The sequence below is a fragment of the Oncorhynchus gorbuscha genome, linkage group LG11, assembly GCF_021184085.1.
Source record: "Oncorhynchus gorbuscha isolate QuinsamMale2020 ecotype Even-year linkage group LG11, OgorEven_v1.0, whole genome shotgun sequence".
NCBI lineage: Eukaryota > Metazoa > Chordata > Actinopteri > Salmoniformes > Salmonidae > Oncorhynchus > Oncorhynchus gorbuscha.
The window spans coordinates 85297735-85311436 of record NC_060183.1 but is presented as its reverse complement, the minus strand read 5'-3'; the positions used below and the strand labels follow the sequence as shown (position 1 = coordinate 85311436).

At 51.8% G+C, this 13702-nt stretch overlaps 1 pseudogene; it reads left to right on the top strand.

The window, feature by feature from the left end:
* The window catches only part of LOC123989575, a 144737-nt pseudogene that overhangs the window by 125564 nt on the left and 5471 nt on the right, over positions 1–13702 (top strand).

Genomic DNA, 13702 nt, shown 5'->3' with positions numbered 1-13702 from the left:
GAGAGAGAGATAGAGAAAGAGAGAGAGAGAGAGACAGAGGACAGAGAGGGGGAGGGGGGAAGAGAGATATAGAGAGAGAGATACAGAGAGAGATACAGAGGGGGAGGGGAAAGAGAGATACAGAGAGAGAGATACAGAGGGGGAGGGGGAAGAGAGATAGAGAGAGAGAGATACAGAGGGGGAGGGGGAAGAGAGATACAGAGAGAGATTCAGAGAGAGATACAGAAGGGGAGGGGGAAGAGAGATAGAGATACAGAGAGAGATTCAGAGAGAGATACAGAGGGGAGGGGGAAGAGAGATAGAGAGAGAGATACAGAGAGAGAGAGAGATACAGAGAGAGATACAGAGGGGGGGAGAGAGATAGAGAGATAGAGAGAGATACAGAGAGAGATACAGAGGGGGAGGGGAAGAGAGATAGAGAGAGATACAGAGGGGAGGGGGAAGAGAGATAGAGAGAGAGATACAGAGGGGGAGGGGGAAGAGATATAGAGAGAGAGATTCAGAGAGAGATTCAGAGAGAGATACAGAGGGGGAGGGGGGGAAGAGAGATAGAGAGAGAGAGAGATACAGAGAGAGAGATTCAGAGATTCAGAGAGAGATACAGAGGGGGGGGGGAAGAGAGAGAGAGAGAGAGAGAGAGAGAGAGATACAGAGAGAGATACAGAGGGGGAACAGAGATAGAGAGATACAGAGAGAGCTACAGAGGGGGAGGGGGAAGAGAGAGAGATACAGAGAGAGATACAGAGGTGGGGGAGAGATAGAGAGATACAGAGAGAGATACAGAGGGGGGAGATAGAGAGATACAGAGAGAGATACAGAGGGGGGGGGAAGAGAGATAGAGAGAGAGATACAGAGGGGGAGGGGGAAGAGATATAGAGAGAGAGATACAGAGAGAGATTCAGAGAGAGATACAGAGGGGGAGACAGATAGAGAGAGAGAGAGAGATACAAAGAGAGATATAGAGGGGGAGGGGGAAGAGAGATAGAGAGAGAGAGATACAGAGGGGAGGGGGGAAGAGAGATACAGAGAGAGATTCAGAGAGAGATACAGAAGGGGGAGGGGGAAGAGAGATAGAGATACAGAGAGAGATTCAGAGAGAGATACAGAGGGGGAGGGGGAAGAGAGATAGAGAGAGATACAGAGAGAGAGAGAGATACAGAGAGAGAGAGATACAGAGAGAGATACAGAGAGAGAGAGAGACAGAGAGAGAGAGAGAGAGACAGAGGGGGGGGGGGAAGAGAGATATAGAGAGAGAGATACAGAGGGGGAGGGGGGAGAGAGAGATACAGAGAGAGAGAGAGAGAGATACAGAGGGGGAGAGAGATAGAGAGATACAGAGATAGAGAGATACAGAGAGAGATACAGAGGGGGGGGGAGAGATAGAGAGAGAGATACAGAGGGGGAGGGGGAAGAGATATAGAGAGAGAGATACAGAGAGAGATTCAGAGAGAGATACAGAGGGGAGACAGATAGAGAGAGAGAGAGAGATACAAAGAGAGATATAGAGGGGGAGGGGGGAAGAGAGATAGAGAGAGAGAGATACAGAGGGGGAGGGGGAAGAGAGATAGAGATACAGAGAGAGACAGAGAGAGATACAGAGGGGGAGGGGGAAGAGAGATAGAGAGAAAGATACAGAGAGAGGGAGATACAGAGAGAGAGATACAGAGAGAGAGATACAGAGAGAGAGAGAGAGACAGAGGGGGGAGGGGGAAGAGAGATAGAGAGAGAGATACAGAGAGAGATACAGAGGGGGGGGGGGGAGCGAGAGATACAGAGAGAGAGATACAGAGGGGGAGGGGGAAGAGAGATAGAGAGAGAGAGATACAGAGGGGGAGGGGGAAGAGAGATACAGAGAGAGAGATACAGAGAGAGATACAGAGAGAGAGAGAGAGATACAGAGAGAGAGAGATACAGAGAGAGATACAGAGGGGGAGGGGGAAGAGAGATAGAGAGAGATGCAGAGGGGAGGGGGAAGAGAGAGAGAGATACAGAGAGAGATACAGAGGGGGAAGAGAGATACAGAGATAGAGAGATACAGAGAGAGATACAGAGAGAGAGAGAGCGATACAGAGAGAGATACAGAGGGGGGGGGGGAGAGAGAGATACAGAGAGAGAGAGAGATAGAGAGAGAGAGATATACAGAGAGAGATATAGAGAGAGAGATATATATATAGAGAGAGAGAGATACAGAGGGGGAGGGGAAGAGAGATGGAGAGATACAGAGAGAGATACAGAGGGGGAGGGGGAAGAGAGAGAGAGATACAGAGAGAGGGGGAGAGAGAGAGAGAGAGAGAGAGAGAGAGAGAGAGAGAGAGAGAGAGAGAGAGAGAGAGAGAGAGAGAGAGAGAGAGAGAGAGAGAGAGGGAGATACAGAGAGAGAGAGATACAGAGAGAGAGAGATACAGAGAGAGAGAGATACAGAGAGAGATACAGAGGGGAGGGGGAAGAGAGATAGAGAGAGATACAGAGAGGGGGAGAGAGATCGAGAGATACAGAGATAGAGAGATACAGAGAGAGATACAGAGGGGGGAGAGATAGAGAGATATAGAGAGAGATACAGAGAGAGATACAGAGGGGGAGGGGGAAGAGAGATAGAGAGAGAGATACAGAGGGGGGAGAGAGATAGAGAGATACAGAGATAGAGAGATACAGAGAGAGATACAGAGGGGGAGAGATAGAGAGATACAGAGAGAGATACAGAGAGAGATACAGAGGGGGAGGGGAAGAGAGATAGAGAGAGAGATACAGAGGGGGAGGGGAAGAGATATATAGAGAGAGAGATACAGAGAGAGATTCAGAGAGAGAGAGGGGGGAGACAGATAGAGAGAGAGAGAGAGAGAGATACAAAGTGAGATACAGAGGGGGAGGGGGAAGAGAGATAGAGAGAGAGAGATACAGAGGGGGAGGGGGAAGAGAGATAGAGATACAGAGAGAGATTCAGAGAGAGATACAGAGGGGGAGGGGGAAGAGAGATAGAGAGAAAGATACAAAGAGAGGGAGATACAGAGAGAGAGAGAGATACAGAGAGAGGGAGATACAGAGAGAGATACAGAGAGAGAGAGAGATACAGAGAGAGAGAGAGAGAGACAGAAGGGGAGGGGGAAGAGAGATACAGAGAGAGATACAGAGAGAGATACAGAGGGGGGAAGAGAGATGGAGAGAGATACAGAGGGGGAGGGAAGAGAGATACAGAGAGAGATTCAGAGAGAGATACAGAGGGGGAGGGGGAAGAGAGATAGAGATACAGAGAGAGATACAGAGAGAGAGAGATACAGAGAGAGAGAGATACAGAGAGAGAGAGATACAGAGAGAGAGAGAGAGAGACAGAGGGGGGAGGGGAGAGAGAGATACAGAGAGAGAGAGAGATACAGAGAGAGAGAGATACAGAGAGAGATACAGAGGGGAGGGGGAAGAGAGATAGAGAGAGATGCAGAGGGGAGGGGGGGAGAGAGAGAGATACAGAGAGAGATACAGAGAGAGATGCAGAGGGGGGAGGGGTGAAGAGAGATAGAGAGAGAGATACAGAGAGAGATACAGAGGGGGAGGGGTGAAGAGAGATAGAGAGAGAGATACAGAGAGAGATACAGAGGGGGGAGGGGTGAAGAGAGATAGAGAGAGAGATACAGAGAGAGAGAGATACAGAGAGAGATACAGAGGGGGAGGGGGAAGAGACATAGAGAGATACAGGGGGTGGGGGAAGAGAGATAGAGAGAGAGATACAGAGAGAGATACAGAGGGGGAGGGGTGAAGAGAGATAGAGAGAGAGATACAGAGAGAGATACAGAGGGGGAGGGGTGAAGAGAGATAGAGAGAGAGATACAGAGAGAGAGAGATACAGAGAGAGATACAGAGGGAGGGAGGGGGAAGAGAGATAGAGAGATACAGAGGGGGGAGGGAGGAAGAGAGAGAGAGAGATACAGAGAGAGAGAGATACAGAGGGAGATACAGAGGGGGAGGGGGTAAGAGAGATAGAGAGAGCAATATAGAGAGGGGGAGAGGGGGAGAGGGGGAAGAGAGGGGAAGAGAGAGAGGAGGAGGGAGAGAGGGGGAAGAGAGATAGAGAGATACAGGGGGAGAGGGGGAAGAGAGGGGAAGAGAGATAGAGGGGGAGGGAAAGAGGGGGAAGAGAGAGATACAGGGGGGGGAGGGGAAGAGAGAGAGAGAGATAAAGAGAGATGCAGAGGGGGAGAGAGAGATACAGAGGGGGAGAGGGGGAAGAGAGATAGAGGGGGAGGGAGAGAGGAATACAGAGAGATAGGGAGAGAGGGAGAGAGAGGGGGGAGAGAGCAAGAAAGGGACAGATACAAAGAGAGAGAGATTGAGTGTGTGCTAGGGTGGGAGGGTCCAGTCTGACTTCCTCTCCTGCTCTCCGCCCCAACCAGATGCGGTGAGTAACGCCTCACCCCAGCTCCCCGACCGGCTCCCCGAGCAGCAGCCAGACATCAGAGACTCCTCCACCACTTCTCTTCATCAGGCCACAGCCTCAACAGCACCTGCCTCTGGGGAGCAGCCAAAGAAACCTGGTAGGTGCTGGGTGGGGGAGGAAGGAGTTGTGAGGTTTGTACCGGAGCCACGGGAGGACAGTACTAGGACCAGGGAGGGGTAGCAGGTAGTAGCGAGCTAACGGAGAGTGAGGGAGGTACAATGTGGCAACCCACAGACTCACCAATAGGGAGGTACAATGTGGCTCAGTGATTCATGTTTCAATCTCAATGTGAAAAAACTGTCTGCTTCTGATGCTACTGAGCCAGATGTCTGTGTGTCAGGGGAGAATCTCCAGGTGGTATCTGATTTTAACCTGTCTTTTAAAAAGCCGGTGAAAAAGGCAACTCAAATGACCAAATTCAACCTCGCTAATTTTCCGATTTATACGAAATTGTTTGACTACAGAGGTAGCAAAACTGTACTTCAAATCTATGATACTCCCCCACTTAACATACTGCTTGACTAGTTGGGCCCAGCTTGCTGTACAACATTAAAACCTATTCAGTCTGTCTACAAACAGGCTCTCAAAGTCCAATAGCCATCATCACTGTTACATCCACAGAAATCATGTACAATACACCGACGCATGTCTTGTATTCAAGATCCTAAACGGCCAGGCTCCTCCCCCTCCACTCAGTACTTTAGTTAAACAGAAAACCCAGACATATGGCAGCAGATCCACAAGGTCTGCCATGAGAGGTGACTGTATAGTTCCCTTAAGGAAAAGCACCTTTAGTAAATCTGCATTCTCTGTGAGAGCTTCCCATGTCTGGAATACACTGCCATCAGACACACATAACTGCACCACATATCACACTTTCACAAAAAAAACATAAAGACATGGCTAAAGATCAATCAGACTAATGAACATGGTCCCTAGCTGTGTGTTTTCGCTTTCCATGTTGCCTGTTGTCTGTATCTGGTGAGGTGTGGAAACAATGTTGTTTTTTGTGCTATTGTTCTGTCTGCGTGCTACGTGTCTCTGTCTGCGTGCTACGTGTCCCTCGTTCTATGTGTCTCTGTCTGCGTGCTACGTGTCTCTGTCTGCATGCTATGTGTCTCTGTCTGCGTGCTACGTGTCCCTCGTTCTATGTGTCTCTGTCTGCGTGCTACGTGTCTCTGTCTGCGTGCTACGTGTCCCTCGTTCTATGTGTCTCTGTCTGCGTGCTACGTGTCTCTGTCTGCATGCTACGTGTCTCTGTCTGCGTGCTACGTGTCCCTCGTTCTATGTGTCTCTGTCTGGGTGCTACGTGTCCCTCGTTCTATGTGTCTCTGACTACGTGCTACGTGTCTCTGTCTGCGTGCTACGTGTCCCTCGTTCTATGTGTTTCTGTCTGCGTGCTACGTGTCCCTCGTTATATGTGTCTCTGTCTGTGTGCTACGTGTCCCTCGTTCTATGTGTCTCTGTCACGTAGAGTAGGCCAGAAGGCTAAACTGGATAACCTAACCTCTATCAAAATAAAAAGATGGCGGAACCGCAAAAGTTCTTCTGTGCAAAGGTGTTTATTTACAAGTGATTCCGGAACAAAAAAACAACAGTACTGCCATCAACGTCTACCTTATGGGACAGCTTAAAAACAATGCTGCCCGCGGCCAGTGACGGACTTCTACGTCACATTACCTTCCTCCTCTCCTGAAGCGACCATGTACGGGAGCCTTGATAGGTAGTCCGCAGTAACGTTCTCTTTTCCTGCCTTGTGACGGACACAGAACCTGAAGGGCTGGAGCTCCAGATACCACCTAGTCACACGGGAATTCCGGTCCTTCATGGTCTGGATCCAGGTCAGTGCTCTGTGGTCCGTGTGCAGGTCAAATTCCCTCCCAAGAAGGTAGTAACGGAGGCTATCTAGGGCCCACTTTATAGCCAGGCACTCCTTTTCGATTGTAGAATACCTGGTTTCCCTGGGCAACAGCTTCCGACTCAGGTACAGCACAGGAAGCTCTTCTCTTGGCTCCCCTTGGGCCAGTACAGCTCCAATTCCTACAGCCGAAGCGTCCACCTGCACGAGAAATCTCTTCTGAAAATCAGGGGTCTGGAGAACAGGGAATGAGCACAGTCGGTTTTTCAGTGTCATGAAGGCTTCCTCACACTCCTCAGTCCACTTCACAGGGTTGCTGGCCCCCTTCGAAGTGAGGTTGGTCAGAGGGACAGCGATGGTCGAAAACTGTGGAATGAATCTCCGGTACCACCCTGCCAGACCTAGGAAGGACTTCACCTGTTTCTTGGTTCTGGGTTGAGGGCTATTCCTGATGGACTCCACTTTCTCCACCTGAGGCCGAACTTCACCCTTACCCAGCTGGTAACCCAGGTACTTTGTCTCCTGTTTCGCCCACTCACACTTCAGGAGGTTAAGCGTGAGGCCTGCTTCATGAATCTTCCCCAGGACTCTGCTAAGATGCTGTATGTGCTCCTCCCAGGAGTGGCTGTAGATCACCACGTCGTCCAAGTAAGCAGCACAGTAATCGTCACAGTCCTGGAGGACCTTGTCCCTCAGCCTCTGGAAAGTCGCAGGGGCCCCATGAAGGCCAAACGGCATGACCTTGAACTGGAACAGGCCCATTGGCGTCCGGAATGCAGTGTAGGCCTTGGATTGTTCATCCAGGGGCACCTGCCAGTACCCTTTGCAGAGATCCAATGTGGTGATGTAATGAGCTCTACCTATTCTCTCCAGTAAGTCGTTAATGCGGGGCATGGGATAGGCATCAAACTGGGAGATGGCATTCACCTTACAGAAGTCCATGCAGACGCGCAAAGAGCCATCCTTCTTTGGGACAATGACAATAGGGCTGCTCCATTCACTTGAAGATGGCTCGACAACATTCATCTCTATCATGGTGTGGACCTCTTCTTCACCAGACGATTCCATGGTATTCCACCCCGGTTCAACTTCAGGTACCTTTTCTGACAGTTGATGCTGTTGCTGAGAACGCAATCCTGTACGCATTCCTTTACCTCTCTTGTTGGAATTCACTGATTTGCGGTACGCCATCCCACCACTGCCACCATATGTCACGTAGAGTAGGCCAGAAGGCTAAACTGGATAACCTAACCTCTATCAAAATAAAAAGATGGCGGAACCGCAAAAGTTCTTCTGTGCAAAGGTGTTTATTTACAAGTGATTCCGGAACAAAAAAACAACAGTACTGCCATCAACGTCTACCTTATGGGACAGCTTAAAAACAATGCTGCCCGCGGCCAGTGACGGACTTCTACGTCACAGTCTCTGTCTGCGTGCTACGTGTCCCTCGTTCTACGTGTCTCTGTCTGCGTGCTACGTGTCTCTGTCTGCGTGCTACGTGTCCCTCGTTCTATGTGTCTCTGTCTGGGTGCTACGTGTCCCTCGTTCTATGTGTCTCTGTCTGCGTGCTACGTGTCTCTGTCTGCTCGTGTGTCTGTCTGCGTGCTACGTGTCCCTCGTTCTATGTGTTTCTGTCTGCGTGCTACGTGTCTGTCTATGTGTCTCTGTGTGCTACGTGTCCCTCGTTCTATGTGTCTCTGTCTACGTGTCCCTCGTTCTATGTGTCTCTGTCTGCGTGCTACGTGTCTCTGTCTGCGTGCTACGTGTCCCTCGTTCTATGTGTCTCTGTCTGGGTGCTACGTGTCCCTCGTTCTATGTGTCTCTGTCTGCGTGCTACGTGTCTCTGTCTGCGTGCTACGTGTCTCTGTCTGCGTGCTACGTGTCCCTCGTTCTATGTGTTTCTGTCTGCGTGCTACGTGTCCCTCGTTCTATGTGTCTCTGTCTGCGTGCTACGTGTCCCTCGTTCTATGTGTCTCTGTCTGGGTGTTACGTGTCCCTCGTTCTATGTGTCTCTGTCTGCGTGCTACGTGTCTCTGTCTGCGTGCTACGTGTCTCTGTCTGCGTGCTACGTGTCCCTCGTTCTATGTGTCTCTGTCTGCGTGCTACGTGTCCCTCGTTCTATGTGTCTCTGTCTGGGTGCTACGTGTCCCTCGTTCTATGTGTCTCTGTCTGCGTGCTACGTGTCTCTGTGCGTGCTACGTGTCTCTGTCTGCGTGCTACGTGTCCCTCGTTCTATGTGTCTCTGTCTGGGTGCTACGTGTCCCTCGTTCTATGTGTCTCTGTCTGCGTGCTACGTGTCTCTGTCTGCATGCTACGTGTCTCTGTCTGCGTGCTACGTGTCCCTCGTTCTATGTGTCTCTGTCTGCGTGCTACGTGTCTCTGTCTGCGTGCTACGTGTCCCTCGTTCTATGTTTCTCTGTCTGCGTGCTACGTGTCTCTGTCTGCGTGCTACGTGTCTCTTGTTCTATGTGTCTCTGTCTGTGTGCTACGTGTCCTATGTGTCTCTGTCTGCGTGCTACATGTCCCTCGTTCTATGTGTCTCTGTCTGCGTGCTACGTGTCTCGTGTTCTATGTGTCTCTGTCTGCGTGCTACGTGTCCCTCGTTCTATGTGTCTCTGTCTGTGTGCTACGTGTCCTATGTGTCTCTGTCTGCGTGCTACGTGTCCCTCGTTCTATGTGTCTCTGTCTGTGTGCTACGTGTTCTATGTGTCTCTGTCTGCGTGCTACGTGTCTCTGTCTGCGTGCTATGTGTCCCTCGTTCTATGTGTCTCTGTCTGTGTGCTACGTGTTCTATGTGTCTCTGTCTGCGTGCTACGTGTCCCTCGTTCTATGTGTCTCTGTCTGCGTGCTACGTGTCCCTCGTTCTACGTGTCTCTGTCTGCGTGCTACGTGTCCCTCGTTCTATGTGTCTCTGTCTGCGTGCTACGTGTCTCGTGTTCTATGTGTCTCTGTCTGCGTGCTACGTGTTCTATGTGTCTCTGTCTGCGTGCTACGTGTCCCTCGTTCTATGTGTCTCTGTCTGCGTGCTGGGACTGGGTCCTGGGACTGGGTCCTGTAGCTGCATCCTGGGACTGGGTCCTGTAGCTGCGTCCTGGGACTGGGTCCTGGGACTGGGTCTGGGTCCTGTAGCTGGGTCCTGGGACTGGGTCCTGGGACTGGGACTGGGTCCTGGGACTGGGTCCTGGGACTGGGACTGGGTCCTGGGACTGGGTCCTGGGACTGGGTCCTGTAGCTGCGTCCTGGGACTGGGTCCTGGGACTGGGTCCTGTAGCTGCGTCCTGGGACTGGGTCCTGGGACTGGGTCTGGGTCCTGTAGCTGGGTCCTGGGACTGGGTCCTGGGACTGGGTCTGGGTCCTGTAGCTGGGTCCTGGGACTGGGTCCTGGGACTAGGACTGGGTCCTGGGACTGGGTCCTGGGACTGCGACGTGTCCCTGGGACTATGTGGTCCTGGGACGTGTCCTCGTTCTGTGGTCCTGGGACGTGTCTCTGTCTGGGTCCTACGTGTCTCCTGGGCTACGTGTCCTGTTCTATGTGTCTCTGTCTGGGTCCTGGGACTGGTGTCTCTGTCTGGGACTGGGTCCTGGTGCTGTGTCTCTGGGACTGTGTCCTGGTTCTATGTGTTTCCTGGTGCTGTGTCCTGGTTCTATGTGTCTCTGTCTGCGTGCTACGTGTCCCTCGTTCTATGTGTCTCTGTCTGGGTGTTACTGGTCCCTCGTTCTATGTGTCTCTGTCTGCGTGCTACGTGTCTCTGTCTGGTGCTACGTGTCCCTCGTTCTATGTGTCTCTGTCTGGGTGCTAGGCAGTCTGGTTGTTAAGTGTCCCTCGTTCTATGTGTCTCTGTCTGCGTGCTACTGTGTTCTGTCTGCGTGCTACGTGTCTCTGTCTGCGTGCTACGTGTCTCTGTCTGCGTGCTACGTGTCTCTGTCTGCGTGCTACGTGTCCCTCGTTCTATGTGTCTCTGTCTGGGTGCTACGTGTCCTCGTTCTATGTGTCTCTGTCTGCGTGCTACGTGTCTCTTGTTCTATGTGTCTCTGTCTGTGTGCTACGTGTCCTGTGTCTCTGTCCATGTGGACATGTCCCTCGTCTCTGTGTCTCTGTCTGCGTGCTACGTGTCTCGTGTTCTATGTGTCTCTGTCTCGTGCTACGTGTCCCTCGTTCTATGTGTCTCTGTCTGTGTGCTTGTGTCCTATGTGTCTCTGTCTGCGTGCTAGAGTGTCCCTCGTTCTATGTGTCTCTGTCTGTGTGCTACGTGTTCTATGTGTCTCTGTCTGATGCTACGTGTCTCTGCTCTGCGTGCTATGTGTCCCTCGTTCTATGTGTCTCTGTCTGTGTGCTACGTGTTCTATGTGTCTCTGTCTGCGTGCTACGTGTCCCTCGTTCTATGTGTCTCTGTCTGCGTGACTCCTCGTTCTACGTGATCTGTCTGCGTGACGTGTCCCTCGTTCTATGTGACTCTGTCTGTGCTACGTGTCTCGTGTTCTATGTGTCTCTGTCACCTTGGACGTGTCTCGTGTTCTATGTGTCCTGTCTGTGTGACGTGTTCTATGTGTCTCTGTCTGCGTGCTACGTGTCCTCGTTCATGTGTCTCCACTGCGTGCTGGGACTGGGTCCTGGGACTGGGTCCTGTCCTGCATCCTGGGACTGGGTCCTGTAGCTCCGTCCTGGGACTGGGTCCTGGGACTGGGCTGGGTCCTGAGAGCTGGGTCCTGGGACTGGGTCCTGGGACTGGGACAGGTCCTGGGACTGGGTCCTGGGACTGGGACTGGGTCCTGGGACTGGGTCCTGGGACTGGGTCCTGTAGATCATCCTGGGACTGGGTCCTGGGACTGGGTCCTGTAGCTGCATCCTGGGACTGGGTCCTGGGACTGGGTCTGGGTCCTGTAGCTGGGTCCTGGGACTGGGTCCTGGGACTGGGTCTGGGTCCTGTAGCTGGGTCCTGGGACTGGGTCCTGGGACTAGGATCTGGAGTCCTGGGACTGGGTCCTGGGACTGGGACTGGGTCCTGGGACTGGGTCCTGGGACTGGGACTGGTCCTGGGACTGGGTCCAATAGCTGCGTCCTGGGTCCTGGGTCCTGGGTCCTGGGACTGGGTCCTGGAGCTGGGTCCTGGGACTGGGTCCTGGGTCTGGGTCCTGGAGCTGGGTGCTGGGACTGGGACTGGGTCCTGGGACTGGGTCCTGGGACTCGTCCTGGGACTGCGTCCTGGGACTGCGTCCTGGGACTGGGTCCTGGGACTCATCCTGGGACTGGGTCCTGGACACCTCCTGGGTCCTGGGACTGGGTCCTGGAGCTGCGTCCTGGGACTGGGTCCTGGGACTGGGTCCTGGAGCTGCATCCTGGGACTATTATGGAGTAGATCAGTCTCTCCTGTTTTTCCCACGGTGGTCTGGTTGTTAAACTCATACTAATACTGAGTTATTCTGGAAGGAAATAGAGTAGTTTCCCATCACTCTCTCACTTGAGAGATCTTACCTAATTTACAGATCTCACTATGTGTGTGTTTCTGTAGATCATCCTCTCTCTGTAGGCAGATCCCCAACCCCTGGCTATTTCTGATTTAGCGCACCCTGCCCCACAACCCCATGTGGAATTCAGTCTCTGAGCGTTTGGAACTGCCCACCTGAGGTCAAGAACTCCAAGTTCATCCTATGGAGAGATCAGTTCCTTGAGCTTTTTGGCCCTGGCGGAGGCTTGGAACAACTCAGAAAATGAGCTCCCGCTACTGGAGCTGCTCTCTCTTCATCTGACTACTTTTTCTACCATAATCCGAGAGCATCTGGTCATCGCTCTGGTGGCACATTGATACACATTTTTCCTTGAGTAGATCATCCATTGTCTTGGAGAGTTCATCCAATGAGCTCCACACCTTGGAGAGATCATCCAATGAGCTCCACACCTTGGAGAGATCATCCAATGAGCTCCACACCTTGGAGAGATCATCCAATGAGCTCCACACCTTGGAGAGATCATCCAATGAGCTCCACAGCTTGGAGAGATCATCCAATGAGCTCCACACCTTGGAGAGATCATCCAATGAGCTCCACACCTTGGAGAGATCATCCAATGAGCTCCACACCTTGGAGAGATCATCCAATGAGCTCCACACCTTGGAGAGATCATCCAATGAGCTCCACACCTTGGAGAGATCATCCAATGAGCTCCACACCTTGGAGAGATCATCCAATGAGCTCCACACCTTGGAGAGATCATCCATTGAGCTCCACACCTTGGAGAGATCATCCAATGAGTTCCACACCTTGGAGAGATCATCCAATGAGCTTGGAGAGATCATCCAATGAGCTCCACACCTTGGAGAGATCATCCAATGAGCTCCACACCTTGGAGAGTTCATCCAATGAGCTCCACACCTTGGAGAGATCATCCAATGAGCTCCACACCTTGGAGAGATCATCCAATGAGCTCCACACCTTGGAGAGATCATCCAATGAGCTTGGAGAGATCATCCAATGAGCTCCACACCTTGGAGAGATCATCCAATGAGCTCCACACCTTGGAGAGATCATCCAATGAGCTTGGAGAGATCATCCAATGAGCTCCACACCTTGGAGAGATCATCCAATGAGCTTGGAGAGATCATCCAATGAGCTCCACACCTTGGAGAGATCATCCAATGAGCTTGGAGAGATCATCCAATGAGCTCCACACCTTGGAGAGATCATCCAATGAGCTCCACACCTTGGAGAGATCATCCAATGAGCTCCACACCTTGGAGAGATCATCCAATGAGCTTGGAGAGATCATCCAATGAGCTCCACACCTTGGAGAGATCATCCAATGAGCTCCACACCTTGGAGAGATCATCCAATGAGCTCCACACCTTGGAGAGATCATCCAATGAGCTCCACACCTTGGAGAGATCATCCAATGAGCTTGGAGAGTTCATCCAATGAGCTCCACACCTTGGAGAGATCATCCAATGAGCTCCACACCTTGGAGAGATCATCCAATGAGCTCCACACCTTGGAGAGATCATCCAATGAGCTTGGAGAGATCATCCAATGAGCTCCACACCTTGGAGAGATCATCCAATGAGCTTGGAGAGATCATCCAATGAGCTTGGAGAGATCATCCAATGAGCTCCACACCTTGGAGAGATCATCCAATGAGCTTGGAGAGATCATCCAATGAGCTCCACACCTTGGAGAGATCATCCAATGAGCTTGGAGAGATCATCCAATGAGCTCCACACCTTGGAGAGATCATCCAATGAGCTTGGAGAGATCATCCAATGAGCTCCACACCTGATCATCCAATGAGCTTGGAGAGATCATCCAATGAGCTCTGATCATCCTGACTTGGAGAATCATCAATGAGCTCCACACCTTGGAGAGATCATCCAATGAGCTTGGAGAGATCATCCAATGAGCTCCACACCTTGGAGAGATCATCCAATGAG